The sequence below is a fragment of the Pelodiscus sinensis genome, chromosome 22, assembly GCF_052426305.1.
Source record: "Pelodiscus sinensis isolate ZL-2025 chromosome 22, ASM5242630v1, whole genome shotgun sequence".
NCBI classification, from domain to species: Eukaryota; Metazoa; Chordata; order Testudines; family Trionychidae; genus Pelodiscus; species Pelodiscus sinensis.
In genome coordinates, this window is record NC_143073.1 from 24,900,176 (window position 1) to 24,915,731 (window position 15,556).

Below are 15,556 nucleotides of genomic sequence, written 5' to 3' on the forward strand. Positions count from 1 at the left end.
TCAATGGGGGCACGGGGACAGACCCGGCGGTGCTGAGGAAACACTTATCAATGGGGGTAGGGAGACAGACCAGGCGGTGCTGAAGAAACACTTATCAATGGGGGCAGGGGGACAGACCCGGCGGTGCTGAGGAAACACTTATCAATGGGGGCAGGAGGACAGGCCGGGCGGTGCTGAGGAAACACTTATCAATGGGGGAAGGGGGACAGGCCGGGCGGTGCTGAGGAAACACTTATCAATGGGGGCAGGAGGACAGACCCGGCGGTGCTGAGGAAACACTTATCAATGGGGGAAGGGGGACAGGCCGGGCGGTGCTGAGGAAACACTTATCAATGGGGGTAGGGGGACAGGCCCGGTGCTGAGGAAACACTTATCAATGGGAGCAGGGGGACAGGCCTGGCGTTGCTGAGGAAACACTTATCAATGGGGGCATGGGGAAAGGCTGGGCGGTGCTCAGGAAACACTTATCAATGAGGGCAGGGGGACAGACCCGGAGGTGCTGAGGAAACACTTATCAATGGGGGAGGGGGACAGGCTGGGCGGTGCTGAGGAAACACTTATCAATGGGGGCAGGGGGACAGGCCCGGTGCTGAGGAAACACTTATCAATGGGGGCAGGGGGACAGGCCTGGCGGTGGTGAGGAAACACTTATCAATGGGGGTAGGGAGACAGAAGGGGCGGTGCTGAAGAAACACTTATCAATGGGGGTAGGGAGACAGACCGGGCGGTGCTGAGGAAACACTTATCAATGGGGGTAGGGAGACAGACCGGGTGGTGCTGAGGAAACACTTATCAATGGGGGCAGGGGGACAGGCCCGCTGCTGAGGAAACACTTATCAATGGGAGCAGGGGGACAGGCCTGGCGGTGCTGAGGAAACACTTATCAATGTGGGCAGGGGGACAGGCCTGGCGATGCTGAGGAAACACTTATCAATGGGGGCAGGGAGACAGGCCTGGTGCTGAGGAAACACTTATCAATGGGGGCAGGGGGACAGGCCCGGCGGTGCTGAGGAAACACTTATCATTGGTAGCAGGGAGACAGGCCTGGTGCTGAGGAAACACTTATCAATGGGGGCAGGGGGACAGACCCGGCGGTTCTGAGGAAACACTTATCAATGGGGGCAGAGGGACAGGCCTGGTGCTGAAGAAACACTTATCAATGGGGGCAGAGGGACAGGCCTGGTGCTGAAGAAACACTTATCAATGGGGGCAGGGGGACAGGCCCGGCGGTGCTGAGGAAACACTTATCAATGAGGGCAGGGGGACAGACCCGGCGGTGCTGAGGAAACACTTATCAATGGGAGCAGGGGGACAGACCGGGCGGTGCTGAGCAAACACTTATCAATGGGGGTAGGGAGACAGACCAGGCGGTGCTGAAGAAACACTTATCAATGGGGGCAGGGGGACAGACCCGGCGGTGCTGAGGAAACACTTATCAATGGGGGTAGGAGGACAGACCGGGCGGTGCTGAGCAAACACTTATCAATGGGGGTAGGGAGACAGACCGGGCGGTGCTGAGGAAACACTTATCAATGGGGGTAGGGGGACAGGCCCGGTGCTGAGGAAACACTTATCAATGGGAGCAGGGGGACAGTCCTGGCGTTGCTGAGGAAACACTTATCAATGGGGGCATGGGGAAAGGCTGGGCGGTGCTCAGGAAACACTTATCAATGAGGGCAGGGGGACAGACCCGGAGGTGCTGAGGAAACACATATCAATGGGGGAGGGGGACAGGCTGGGCGGTGCTGAAGAAACACTTATCAATGGGGGTAGGGAGACAGACCGGGCGGTGCTGAGGAAACACTTATCAATGGGGGTAGGGAGACAGACCGGGTGGTGCTGAGGAAACACTTATCAATGGGGGCAGGGGGACAGGCCCGCTGCTGAGGAAACACTTATCAATGGGAGCAGGGGGACAGGCCTGGCGGTGCTGAGGAAACACTTATCAATGTGGGCAGGGGGACAGGCCGGGCGGTGCTGAGGAAACACTTATCAATGGGGGCAGAGGGACAGGCCTGGTGCTGAGGAAACACTTATCAATGGGGGCAGGAGGACAGACCCGGCGGTGCTGAGGAAACACTTATCAATGGAGGCAGGGGGACAGACCGGGCGGTGCTGAGGAAACACTTATCAATGGGGGCAGGGGGACAGGCCCGGTGCTGAGGAAACACTTATCAATGGGGACAGGGGGACAGACCCGGCGGTGCTGAGGAAACACTTATCAATGGGGGCAGAGGGACAGGCCCGGTGCTGAGGAAACACTTATTATTGGAGGCAGGGGGACAGGCTGGGCGGTGCTGAGGAAACACTTATCATTGGTGGCAGGGAGACAGGCCTGGTGCTGAGGAAACACTTATCAATGGGGGCAGGGGGACAGGCCCGGCGGTGCTGAGGAAACACTTATCAATGGGGGCAGGGGGACAGACCCGGCGGTGCTGAGGAAACACTTATCAATGGGGGTAGGGGGACAGGCCCGGTTCTGAGGAAACACTTATCAATGGGGGCAGGAGGACAGACCCGGCAGTGCTGAGGAAACACTTATCAATGGGGGTAGGGGGACAGACCGGGCGGTGCTGAAGAAACACTTATCAATGGGAGCAGGGGGACAGACCGGGCGGTGCTGAGCAAACACTTATCAATGGGGGTAGGGAGACAGACCGGGCGGTGCTGAAGAAACACTTATCAATGGGGGCAGGGGGACAAACCCGGCGGTGCTGAGGAAACACTTATCAATGGGGGTAGGGAGACAGACCGGGCGGTGCTGAAGAAACACTTATCAATGGGGGCAGGGGGACAGGCCTGGTGCTGAAGAAACACTTATCAATGGGGGCAGGGGGACAGGCCTGGTGCTGAAGAAACACTTATCAGTGGGGGTAGGGGGACAGGCCCGGCGGTGCTGAGGAAACACTTATCAATGAGGGCAGGGGGACAGACCCGGCGGTGCTGGGGAAACACTTATCAATGGGGGCACGGGGACAGACCCGGCGGTGCTGAGGAAACACTTATCAATGGGGGTAGGGAGACAGACCAGGCGGTGCTGAAGAAACACTTATCAATGGGGGCAGGGGGACAGACCCGGCAGTGCTGAGGAAACACTTATCAATGGGGGCAGGAGGACAGACCCGGCGGTGCTGAGCAAACACTTATCAATGGGGGTAGGGAGACAGACCGGGCGGTGCTGAGGAAACACTTATCAATGGGGCAAGGGGGACAGGCCCGGTGCTGAGGAAACACTTATCAATGGGAGCAGGGGGACAGGCCTGGCGGTGCTGAGGAAACACTTATCAATGGGGGCAGGGGGACAGGACCGGTGCTGAGGAAACACTTATCAATGGGAGCAGGGGGACAGGCCTGGCGGTGCTGAGGAAACACTTATTAATGGGGGCAGGGGGACAGGCCCGGTGCTGAGGAAACACTTATCAATGGGAGCAGGGGGACAGGCCTGGCGGTGCTGAGGAAACACGTATCAATGGGGGCATGGGGAAAGGCTGGGCGGTGCTCAGGAAACACTTATCAATGAGGGCAGGGGGACAGACCCGGCGGTGCTGAGGAAACACTTATCAATGGGGGAGGGGGACAGGCTGGGCGGTGCTGAGGAAACACTTATCAATGGGGGTAGGGAGACAGACCGGGTGGTGCTGAGGAAACACTTATCAATGGGGGCAGGGGGACAGGCCCGCTGCTCAGGAAACACTTATCAATGGGAGCAGGGTGACAGGTTTGGCGGTGCTGAGGAAACACTTATCAATGGGGACAGGGGGACAGGCCGGGCGGTGCTCAGGAAACACTTATCAATGAGGGCAGGGGGACAGACCCGGCGGTGCTGAGGAAACACTTATCAATGGGGGCAGGGGGACAGGCCCGGCGGTGCTGAGGAAACACTTATCAATGGGGGTAGGGGGACAGGCCCGGCGGTGCTGAGGAAACACTTATCAATGGGGGCAGAGGGACAGACCCGGCGGTGCTGAGGAAACACTTATCAATGGGGGCAGGGGGACAGGCCCGGCGGTGCTGAGGAAACACTTATCAATGGGGGCAGGGGGACAGACCCGGCGGTGCTGAGGAAACACTTATCAATGGGGGCAGGGGGACAGACCCGGCGGTGCTGAGGAAACACTTATCAATGGGGGCAGGGGGACAGACCGGGCGGTGCTGAGGAAACACTTATCAATGGGGGCAGGGGGACAGGCCCGGCGGTGCTGAGGAAACACTTATCAATGGGGGCAGGGGGACAGGCCCGGCGGTGCTGAGGAAACACTTATCAATGGGGGCAGGGGGACAGGCCCAGCGGTGCTGAGGAAACACTTATCAATGGGGGCAGGGGGACAGGCCCGGCGGTGCTGAGGAAACACTTATCAATGGGGGCAGGGGGACAGGCCCAGCGGTGCTGAGGAAACACTTATCAATGGGGGCAGGGGACAGGCCCGGCGGTGCTGAGGAAACACTTTTCAGTCCTTTACAAACTCAACCGCGTCAGCAAGTGGCAATGAAGCCGCCAGTGCTGGGGTGCCAAGGGGCTGCCCGGCTGCATGTGCTTGTGGGCAGGACTCGGGCTGGAGCGTCTGTCACTACCCACACCCCCCTGGGGCTCTGCCTCCAGCCATTCAGTCCCGGCGCATCCCGGGGACCAGTCGCTGGGTGAGCGGCGGGAGGGACCCTGCTCCCCAGGCCTGTCGCCATAGCGATGACGCCACGGGAGCGCCCGGGCCCGTCCTCGGGGAGCCACGTGGGGCCCAGCCCGGCGGCAGGGTCAGGCGCCGTGTCTGTGGAAGCTGCGGTTGGGTCGCTGACCCTGCGGCCGCTACAGCCCAGCAGGGAGGAGCGCGGAGAGAGGAGGGAGGCGACGCGAGAAAGCGCCGGCTCTCCGGGGAGAGGGGTCTCCACAGAGCAATGCCCTGAGAGCACCTGAGCAAACCGGCAGGTTCTGGGGCTGCACGACCCCCTAAGAGCCCCCCCAGCCACCCATCAGAGGGAAACACCTTCCCTGGAAGCCCAGGGGCTTTGTGGGACTGGCCGTCTAGATCCCAGAACACGTCCCTGAAGCCTCGTCTTCACTCCATCAACCTAGAAACTGTTGTGGGTGGGGGGGAGCAGGGTGCTCACTTCCCAAGAAGCTGGCTCTGGCGCAGAGACACGGGACTTTCCCCCCAGGCCGCAGGAAGCCGGAGCTCGCTCCAGTGCTGCGAGAGGCAGGAGGCTGTAGCGCCAGCGTGGAAACCTCATCATGGGTGGGTGGGGCAAAGGGGGCTGGGCACACGGCCTCATGATCGACTGGCAGCGCCCACGATCGACCACTGCCCTAGAGAGACTCTGCCCTTGGCCACAGTGAGACTGACTGGGCACAGACACTGCCCGGAGTCACCCCCCCACACCCACCCCCCCACCCTTCACCCTTCACCAATCTCCCTGCGAGCTGCAGGTGACACCACAGTCACATCCACATGCCCTGGGGCTGGGGTCAGACACCAGCCGGACTCCACAGACCTGCCCTGCCCTAACCCCCCCCACGCCCTCCTGGTTACACGCTGACCCCCCGAGGGGAGTCTCTGCCGCTCTTCCATCGTGTGACCTGGAGCTCACGTCTGGCAGTTCCCTCCTCGGCTCGTCTGGCTCTGCTAATGCAGCCGTCCTGCTCCGGCCTTTCGCTCTCTGCCGGCAGCTTCTCGCTAGTCTCGCCGTCCGTGCTGCCTCCTGCCGCGTGTCAGCCGCTTCTCCGCCGGCCTCGGCCCTTCTCGGCTCGGCGAGCAGACGCAACTCTTCCACTGCTTGTTTACATTTCAGTTGTGAACTCCTCCCGGGACCCTCCTGCTGCAGCGTCTCTGGCCGCTAACGAGGGTCTCGGCTCTTGGTTAGACGCTTCCTTCCCCAAGGCGACTCCTTTCTCAGAGCACAAATCTTCCAGCGTCTCTGTCAAGACCCTCAGGCTGTAACGGGCTCGTTGGGCCTGCTCTTTGAACCAACCAAACTCTCAGTCCCAAAACCAAATTCAGAACCGTGCGGGGCCTGACCCAAAGCTCCACTGACCAGAGTCTGTGGATCCTGCCAATACCCACTAATACACCAGGTCAGTCTGGGCACCGCGGTGAGGGTCTTTTCAGGGTGAATTGCTCAAAACCAGGCTACTTACAGCCCATGACTGGGGTCCTTCCCCATAAGGCACCAAACCAGCCACACCAGGCATGTCAACTGCCAATATGGCCAGCTGGAAGCTACCCAAGCAAGACCCCTCCGATACCCCAGTGCTCCCTGTGCCCCACTCAGCCCCCCCTTACACAGGGGAGAGGTTATAACCCATGTCACCAACTCTGAAGAGGTTCTCCCAGTCCCAAGGGACCAGCCCCAGTCCCAGGGCAATTTATAGCTTGGATTCCACCCAAAGAGCTCGCTGGGCCAGGCCTTTAGCATCGACCATGGAAAGGTTTATTAATTACAGTAGGAAAAGGTTGGGGGTGAGGTGGTCGCTGAACACACATCACTCACCGGCTATAGGGCAGGCTCTTAGCAGACATTTAAGGGTGGCAGCGCCTGGAGGACATTTAAGGGTGGCGGCGCCTGGCGGGATGCAAATGAAACCCGGGAGGTTCGTGTCCCGGGCTTCATTTGCAACTCTGGTTGCCTACATTGGCCACCCTGGTTCGAGCTAGGGTGGTAGTGTGGACATACCAAATGGAAATAAGCTGGCTAGTAGGAAGTTTAGACTTGAGATTAGATGAAGGTTTCTAACCATTAGAGGAGTGAGGTTCTGGAACGGCCTTCCAAGGGAAGCAGTGGGGGCAAAAGATCTATCTGGTTTCAAGATTAAACTAGATGGGTTTATGAAGGGGATGGTTTGATGAGATAACATGATCTTGGTAACTAATTGACCATTCATTATCAGTGGGAAATAGGTCAATGGAGGGATGATAGGAGTTACTATAGAGAACTTTCTGGGTATCTGGCTGGTGAGTCTTGCCCACGTGCTCAGGGTTTAGCTGATCGCCATATTTGGGGTCGGGAAGGAATTTTCCTCCAGGATAGATTGGCAGAAGCCCTGGAGGTTTTTCGCCTTCCTCTGTAGCATGGGGTACAGATCACAGCTGGAGGATTCTCTGCATCTTGGGGTCTTCAAAGTATTTGAAGGCTTCAATATCTGAGATATAGGTGAGAGGATTATTCTAGGAGGGGTGGATGAGATTCTGTGGCCTGCACTGTGCAGGGGGTCAGACTAGATGATCATAATGGTCCCTTCTGACCTTAAAGTCTATGAGTCTATGAGAGAGGTTACAAACTGCCCGCTTAGGAGTCTCTGGGGCACGTCCCATGTCGGGCGGTCCCAGCCCATTGCTCCCTCCCAGACAGAGAACACCGACAGTACAAGCCCAGAGCCCATGTTTCTAACTCCACACACAGGCTGCACCAGCTTTCAACACCTCACACGGCCACGTTGCACAGAACTTGGAGCGACCCTTCACCAGCGGGTGCAGCCGTGACCTGCCAGCTCCCATTAAAACCCAACAACAGGACACTAGGTCATTGGCCAGCAACAGGGATGGGTCGGGGAATGATCCTGTTGGTGGGAGGGGGCAGGGTCTGGTCTAGCCGGCCAGGCAGGTGGTGGCCCATGCGGAGCCCTGTGCGCCCAGCAGAGCCCACTGGCAGTAGAGTGCTACTTTCCCACCACTCAGATATCAGTCATCTCTGAGGGTATGTCTACACTACAAAGTTAATTTGAACGCATTAATCTGTGGAACTCCCCACCACTGGAAATTGCTGTGGTTAAGAGGTATGTAAAATTCTAAAAGATTCTTTTTATAAAGAAGAGCTGGATGCTCAAAATGAATGATCAGAAAACTGCTGAACCTCCTTTTTTTCTAGTCTTACACTGATTTCTAGCTATTAGTAATATTCCTCTTATTGGTGGTTCAGATACCTTTCTTTGCCGGATCTAGTGCTGGCCGGTGACTGAGGCAGGATACTCTCCAGTACACAGCACCCTGTACAAGGGCCCCCCAAACTGCCATGGTGTCTCTCTGGGTATGTCTACACTACAAAGTTAATTCGAACTAACAGCCGTTAGTTCGAATTAACTTTAATAGGCGCTACACAGGCAAACCGCTAGTTTGAACTTAATTCGAACTAGCGGAGTGCTTAATTCGAACTAGGTAAACCTCATTCTACAAGGACTAACGCCTAGTTCAAATTAAGTAGTTTGAATTAAGGGCTGTGTAGCCACTTAATTTGAACTAGTGGGAGGCTAGCCCTCCCCAGCTTGCCCTGCTGGCCACTCTGGGCACCACCAGGGAAACTCGTCTGCCCCACTCCCGGCCCCGGAGCCCTTAACGAGGCACAGTCTGGCTACAGTGCCTGTGCCAGGTGCAAGCCTGCCAGCACCCAGCCAGTTTTGAACACACATGTCCTTTATTTTTTACATCAGGAAGGGGGGCTAGGGAGGAGTAAGTGGAAGAAGGTGAGGGAGGAATGGGGTACAAGCCCCTGATGGGGAGGACTGAGGTGGCTCGGTGGGCTCCTTGGGGTGGAAGGTCTCCTGCAGGGCCTCCTGGATCCTGACAGTCCCCCGATTGACTCCCCCAGATGGCAGCCTGCGGCAAGTGCAGCCAGGCTGCTGTCCGAGTGCTGTGATGTGCTGAGTGTGGGCACTCAGGGCGCTCCAAGACAGGACTGCTTTGCTGTTCCTCATCGAGGTAGACAAGCAAGCAGGGAACCCTGAGAACTGTCTGCAGGGCTCTGGGCTTCGGTGTCCAGCTGGGAGCACGAATTACCATCTGCAGGTAGAAACCGAAAACAAAAGCCGCCCCTTTCCCAGAAATAAGAGAAAGGCAGGAAGCGGGGCTGGCTGGGAGCCAGCAACACAAAGCTCCAGCAGCCCTGAGCTCCTGCCAGGGGAGAGCGCAGCCTGTGGAGAGAAGTGATTGGATCTCGCCAAATTAAGTGACTGGGCAACAAAATGGCAAATGCAACGTAGTGCTGCTAAATGTAAAGCGATGCCCATTGGGAAACATCCTCCCAGCGATCCGTACAGCACGGTGGGGACTAATTCGGCTTCAGCTACTCCAGAGAGACCTTGGAGTCAATGTGGACCCGTCTCTGAAAACGTCCGCTCAGTGGGCGGCAGCAGCCAAAAAGCAAATGGAATGCGAGGAATCAACAAAAAAGGGAGAGAATAAGACAGAGAATCTCTTCTGTCTCTCCGTAAATCCATGGGACGCCCGCAGCTGGAATCCCGGGTACAGACGCGGTCGCCTCATCCCAAAAGAGATCTCTTGGCATTGGAAAAGGTTCAGGAAAGGGCAACAAAAAGGAGGCGGGCAGTGCTCACCCAGCAATAGACCGGGAGGTCTTGGAGCCTCTGGCAGGGGATCCTGACTGGTTTCCCGAGGAAGCTCTCAAACGCTGGCACTTCAGCTGCCCCATCACCCACTGTCATGCTGCTCCTGCCCTCTGCCTTGGAGCGGTCCCTTGGGAGACTCCTGCTTGCTGTGCAGGGTGTGGGAGGGAGAAAGGGGGGCTGATATTAGGGTGTCCCTCCCCCCCAATCCTGTACCCTATCTCCAAATAGAGAGAAGGGGATGGAGGGAGCTTGGCAATGCAAATCTCTGTCACTCACACCCTGTGTGTGTCTCTGTCATTCTCACACACACACCCTGAACTTCCCTTTCCTCTCCCAACCCAACATGTTACCCCCAAAATTCCCACTGGAGACCCCCCAGGGTTACAGGAGGGTGGCCGTATTGATTGAGGAATTCACACTCCACTAGATGGTTCAGCTGAAGAGGGGAGAGCTACCACTGAAGGTTTAAACTAAAGAGGAACCAGCTCTCTCTCCCTCCCCCTTCCTCTCACTCACACACCCCTTCATTCATTCACACGTTCATTCCTACCCTCACACACTCACACAGGCATGTGGGCTGCAGACGGAGCGGAGGCGTGGAGATCCTGGAGGGTCTGCCTGCTGGTCACGGCTGGGGAGCTGGTCGGAAGAGAAAGAAGAGCTTCCGCCACGAGCTCTCTGCTTTTATTGCCTCTGAACAACCCCTGTGACTCATGAAACTTCCTCACCAGGCAGCAGGCGCAGACTTAGACTAATAGAGCTGGAAGAGACCTCCGGAAATCAACAAGTCCAGCCCCCTGCCCAAGGGAGGACCAATCCCAACTAAATCAACCCAGCCAGGGCGTTGTCCAGCCTGGACTTAAAAACTTCTAGGGGTGGAGATTCCACCCCCTCCCTAGGGAACCCAGCCTAGCGCTTCCCCACCCACCTAGGGAAATCATTTTTCCTAATGTCCAACCTAGACCTCTCCTACTGTAACTTGAGACCTTTGCTCCTTGTTCTGCCACCTGTCACTGCTGAGAACAGCCTCTTTCCAGCCTCTTTGGAACCCCCCTTCAGGAAGTTGCAGGCTGCTCTCAAATCCCCCCTCACTCTTCTCTTCTGCAGACTGAACAAACCCAAATCCCTCAGTTTCTCCTCATAGGCCATGTGCTCCAGCCCCCGAATCATTTTGGTCGCCCTCCTCTGGACCCTCTCAAATGCGTCCACGTCCTTTCTGTAGCGGGGGGCCCACAACTGGACACAATACTCCAGATGTGACCTCCCCAGTGCCAAATAAAGGGGAATGATCTTTTCTCTGGATCTGCTGGCAATACTCCTCCTAATGAACCCTAATATGCCATTAGCCTTCTTGGCTACAAGGGCGCCCTGTCGACTAATATCCAGCTTCTCATCCACTGTAACCCCCAGGTCCTTTTCTGCAGAACTACTACTTAACCGGTTGGTCCCCAGCTTGTAACTATGTTACTCCAAGGTCCGACCCAGGGCCCCTAAGGCGGCAGCAGCAACAGGCAGGGATACGGCCATGCGCAACCTGGCAGCTTTTTCCCCATAGACAACATCCCCAAAGTATCCCTCCCAGACCACACACCTGCCCACCCTCCAGGCACCTCTTCTTTTATAGCAGCCACAGGCCTTAATTGGCTGCAGGTGTTTAATTAGCCGGTGGCTTCTAGCGAGTTCCTCTTGACCCCAGGTGGCTGCCTGATGATGCTGGACTGCGGCTTTAGCCCTTTTTCACACAGGCTACATCTACATTGCAGACTTCTTGCATAAGAACTCTTTTGTGGAAGAGTTCTTGTGCAAAAACACTTCCACAAGAGCACGTCCACACGGCCATGTGCTTTTGCGCAAGAGCATCCATGGCAGTGTGGACGCTTTCTTGCGCAAGAAAGCTCCAATGGCCATTTTAACCATAGGGGTTTCTTGCGCAAGTAATTCATGTTGCCTGTCTACACTGCCCTTTGTGGAAGAGCTCTTGCGCAAGGGGGCTTATTCCTCATGGGGAGAGGAATAACCCTTCTGGAAGAAGCCCTGTTTCACAACGCTGTACTGTAAATTTACATGTGCAAGAACGCGCGTGCAGTATAGACAGCCGGCAAGTTTTTGCGTGAGAACGGCTGTTCTTGCGCAAGAAACATGGAATGTAGACACAGCCTTAGGGAAGAGGAAAACCAACCAGCCCCTTCTTGGGAAATTAGGGGCTTGGCTGTGTGGATGCTCTGCTGGTTATTCTGAAATGAGGGGGGTTCTCTCACAATAGCTCCTTAGTGTAGACCAGGGCCCAGCCTTTGGCATGAGGGATGGGAGGGGGCAGGCAGCACCCAGGAGTGGGGAATGATGCAGCACAGAGACCCCGACACGAGGAAGGGGATGCAGGAGTCCAGCAAGCCCTGGGGGTGGGCTGTGCAGCTGGCCAATGCGTGCTTTGTAGGGCGAGACCCCTCACATTAATAATCCCAATCCCATCCATCCCCTCTGCTTCATTTCTCCTGGGGGTCTCCAGAGACGGAGCCAGACCTGTTTGGCAGCTGCCATCTCCTCTGCCGGGTCAGTCTGTGCGCAGCAATCTCACCAATCAAAGCCAAGGCCTCGCCGGACGTGTCCTGAGCTGGACTTCTCAAGCACCTTCTGTTGTCACCTGCTGTGGCAGACACAGCCAACGCCCCATGTCAGCTCCCGGACATTTTTAATTTGTAGAGAGACATTAACAGGACTTCTGGGTGCTGGCGCTGGTTCTCCTGCTCCCCTTCAGCTACTGGCATCCTCCCCCCAATTCTGTGCCTCAGTTTCCCCTCACACCACAGTCTCTGTGTAGACCATAAGCCATTGAGGAAGGAGCCCAGCTCTTGTTGTGTGTCCAGGCAGCCTCCAGCACTGCTGAAGCCCTGATCTCAACTGGGGTCTTTGCAGCACCACGACAGAGGTTTTAGTCTTGACTAGAGTCTGTCTGTTCGATGCCTGGCCCAGTGTGCGCCCTGGTATTGATCTGGCTGGCACCTGATGCAGAGAGATGCAGAGAGACTCAGGGAGTTGAGGATAGAAGCCAGATAAATGGGAGTCGCTCTCTTTCACACACACACACACACACACACACACACACACACACACACACACACACACAGTAGCAAAATGTCATGTTCACTTGATTGCTCGTGGCCTCCCCTCCTGTTCCCCACCACACTCCCTGCACCCTCCTTGTGTGTCCGAATGACCAGTCAGGTCGGAATCCTTGCTCTGGTGGTTTCCAGTGGCAGGGAGTTCCACAGATCAATGCCTTCTCAACAGAAAAGGGGTAGCACTTAATCTGTTTAAATCTACATTGTAAAGGGGCAGCCCTGCAGAGGGGTTAAGGGTCGTCCACATTATCCTAGGTGGGCGGGTCTCTGTGGATCCTAGCCCGCTGCCTCACTTTCCCTGCAGCCTCTGGAGGGGCTGGTTTACAGTGGCACCAGTGTAACCTGGACACGGGTCGTTGGCCCCCTCTGCTGGCCGGATCCTGTAAAGCAGGATAGGGAGCTGTTAAGCTAGAGGGCTGCAGATGCGTCTCCTTTAATTCCAATGTTAAAGGCGCCTGTGTTCATCAACCCCGCCCTCCCCCACCATCCCCCATCTCTGCCTGAGTCCGGGGTTCACTCCCAGCCCAGGGCATGTTTCCAGGAGCTACTTTGTGCAGGAGGCAGCAGGGCCCTGGCATCCCGAGGTGGCTGCTTTAACCCCGGGGGGTTTCCAGCCCTGGCTGACGGCCCTGCCAGAAAACCGCTTTCATAGTGTAATTAAAGGGCAGCAGTGGGGGAGGGGAGTCAGCTGAACAGATTTTCGATTTTATGACTATTCTAAGCTGTATAAGGCCCCACAAGTAAACCAACCTCATTTCCCATCCCGCATGAGGGCCTGCCAGAGGGGTGGCATAGGAGACGGCTGTGCAGGCTGCATTCCATGTGTGTGCATTTGTGGGTTTGCGTGTGTGTGTGCACGCCTGTGTGCATCCTCTCCCCATTCCATTTCAAGGGGCCGTCCTACCTCTAATCAGTCTCAGAACCAGGCTTCAGATTCTCCCTGAACTCCCCTAATATTAAATGTGAGGAAATCCATCAGACCACCAGCAAGGAGACACACATAATCCCCAGATGCACACCACACAACCCTGGACTCAGTATCACACACAAGATTCATGATGACACACACAGTCTAGGACTTGGGATTATACACACACACACACACACACAGTTCAATACATAGACACACAGTCCAAGGCGTGATTACACATACATGATCCAAGACTTGCTATCACACACACACGAACACACGGTCCCAAACTCATGATTACACACGCACAGGGTACGTCTACGTGACAGAGTTTTTTTCGGGAAAATGGCCATTTTTCTGAAAAAACTTGAGTTACATCCACACTGCAATCATGTTCTTTCGAAAGCAAATCAAAAGAGCAGAGGGGTTTTTCCTGGCATTGGTAATCCTCATTCTACGAGGAAGAAGCCTTTTTCCGAAAGAGCTCTTCTGGAAAAAGGCCTGTGTGGAGGGGGAAGAGGGAGTTCTTTCCAAGAGAAGAAAGAGGAAGAAGCACAGGTGCCCTGGTAGCCACTCCACCCACAGTAACCACAGCTCACATGCGAGAGAGCGTCCATTCAGTGTGGACGCTATCTTTTGAATAGCAGATCGCTTTTTCAATGTGCTTTGGCAGTGTGGCTGCTCCCTTTCAGAAGACGTTTTTCCAGAAAATCTCTTCTGGAAAAGTTTCTTCCAAAAGGAGCCTGCAGTCTAGACACAGCCACAGAGTCTAGTTCTCATTATCACACACAGGAAGACACACAATATCTGAGATCCACTATTACAGATAGACACAGACACGATCCCAGAATCAGCCCCCACACGATCCAAGAATCGTTCCCCCCCCCAACAGACACAGACACCTGCTACTGTGCAGTTTTCTTGTGTCTGTTTTATTCTGTTAATCCCGTTCCAGGGAAAGTGAATCCGAGCCCTGCCACCAGCACCTTGGCTCCCCAGGGCAGCGGGGCTGTGACAGGAGAGGGGGATCAGGAGAGGCCGTTCACCAGCAGGACGGTAAGGAGGGCTGGGAGGACAAGTCCATCTGGTTCTGGAGCCACAGTGGCCACGCGGGAGGAGGCTGGGCTGCATTCGGCCATGGTGAGATCCACATTGAACCCCCCAAAGCTCCCTTTGAGCTGCTGTATATTAGTGCTGGCAGACTTACTGGTGCAGCCTTTCAGGGTGGTCTTTATGCTTGTCTCACCTGTGGGAGTCAAAGCAAGAGGGTCAGTGTCTGGGAACCCCTTTGGGAAGCCTTTTATATCTCTTGTCCAATACAACACGGTCACCTTCCCCCTTGGAGCCACTCGCTGCTGCCCATCTGGGATCCTACAACGGTCTCTCTTCCTCTGCTCTGATGCAGTGTCACTCAGTGAACCCCTGATCTCTAACGAACTCTAACAGGCCAATGTTAGTGCCACCATTCACCTGGCAATGGTGTTGCTCACGGATGGTGGCAGTGGTGGGATCCTTAACCAGATATCATCCAAACGACCTGTACAGACCCTGGCACATGGGAACTCCCAATTTTTTGCAATGGCAAGTGGGCAGCAGAGGATTCACCTCAGCCAATGGGTTTGTGGAACACCTGGAACAAAAAGGCCCTGATCTCAGTTGGGGCATCTGTTAGGGTACGTCTACAGTAGGCCCCTAGATCGATCTAGGGAGGATAATGAGGGCAACTGAAATTGCAAATGAAGTGCGGCATTTAAATATCCCACGCTTGATTTGCATGTTCCAGGCTGGTCGCCATTTTAGAAATTGACTAGCCTGAAGTAACTGCCCGCGTCTACACGCGGCAGGAAACGGGATTCCGAAATAAAGCCCTAACTCAAATTAGCTGTTATTCCTCCTGCAATGAGGTTCTCCAGCTAATTCAAGTTAGGGCTTTATTTCAGAATCCCGTTTCACTGCTGTGTGTAGACGCGGGCAGTTACTTCGGGCTTGCAAATTTCAAAAATGGCGACCTGACGGGAACATGCAAATCAAGCGCGGGATATTTAAATCCTGTGCTTCATTTGCAATTTTGGTCGCCCTCATTAGCCTCCCTACATCAATCTAGGGGGCTAGTGTAGACGTACACTCACACAGTTCCACAACCAGTAAAAAAGAAATATCTCTGGCACTTCCAGGTCCCCCCAGCTGGGAGATTTCTGC

The 15,556-nt window shown here is 55.7% G+C and overlaps 1 protein-coding gene and 1 pseudogene across 1 annotated transcript in view; both read right to left on the reverse strand.

The window, feature by feature from the left end:
- The window catches only part of LOC149521872 (uncharacterized), a 465,443-nt gene that overhangs the window by 270,359 nt on the left and 179,528 nt on the right, over positions 1-15,556 (reverse strand). The window lies entirely within an intron of this gene.
- LOC149521876 (phospholipase A2 inhibitor gamma subunit B-like) overlaps positions 14,386-15,556 on the reverse strand; it is a 65,194-nt pseudogene continuing 64,023 nt past the window's right edge.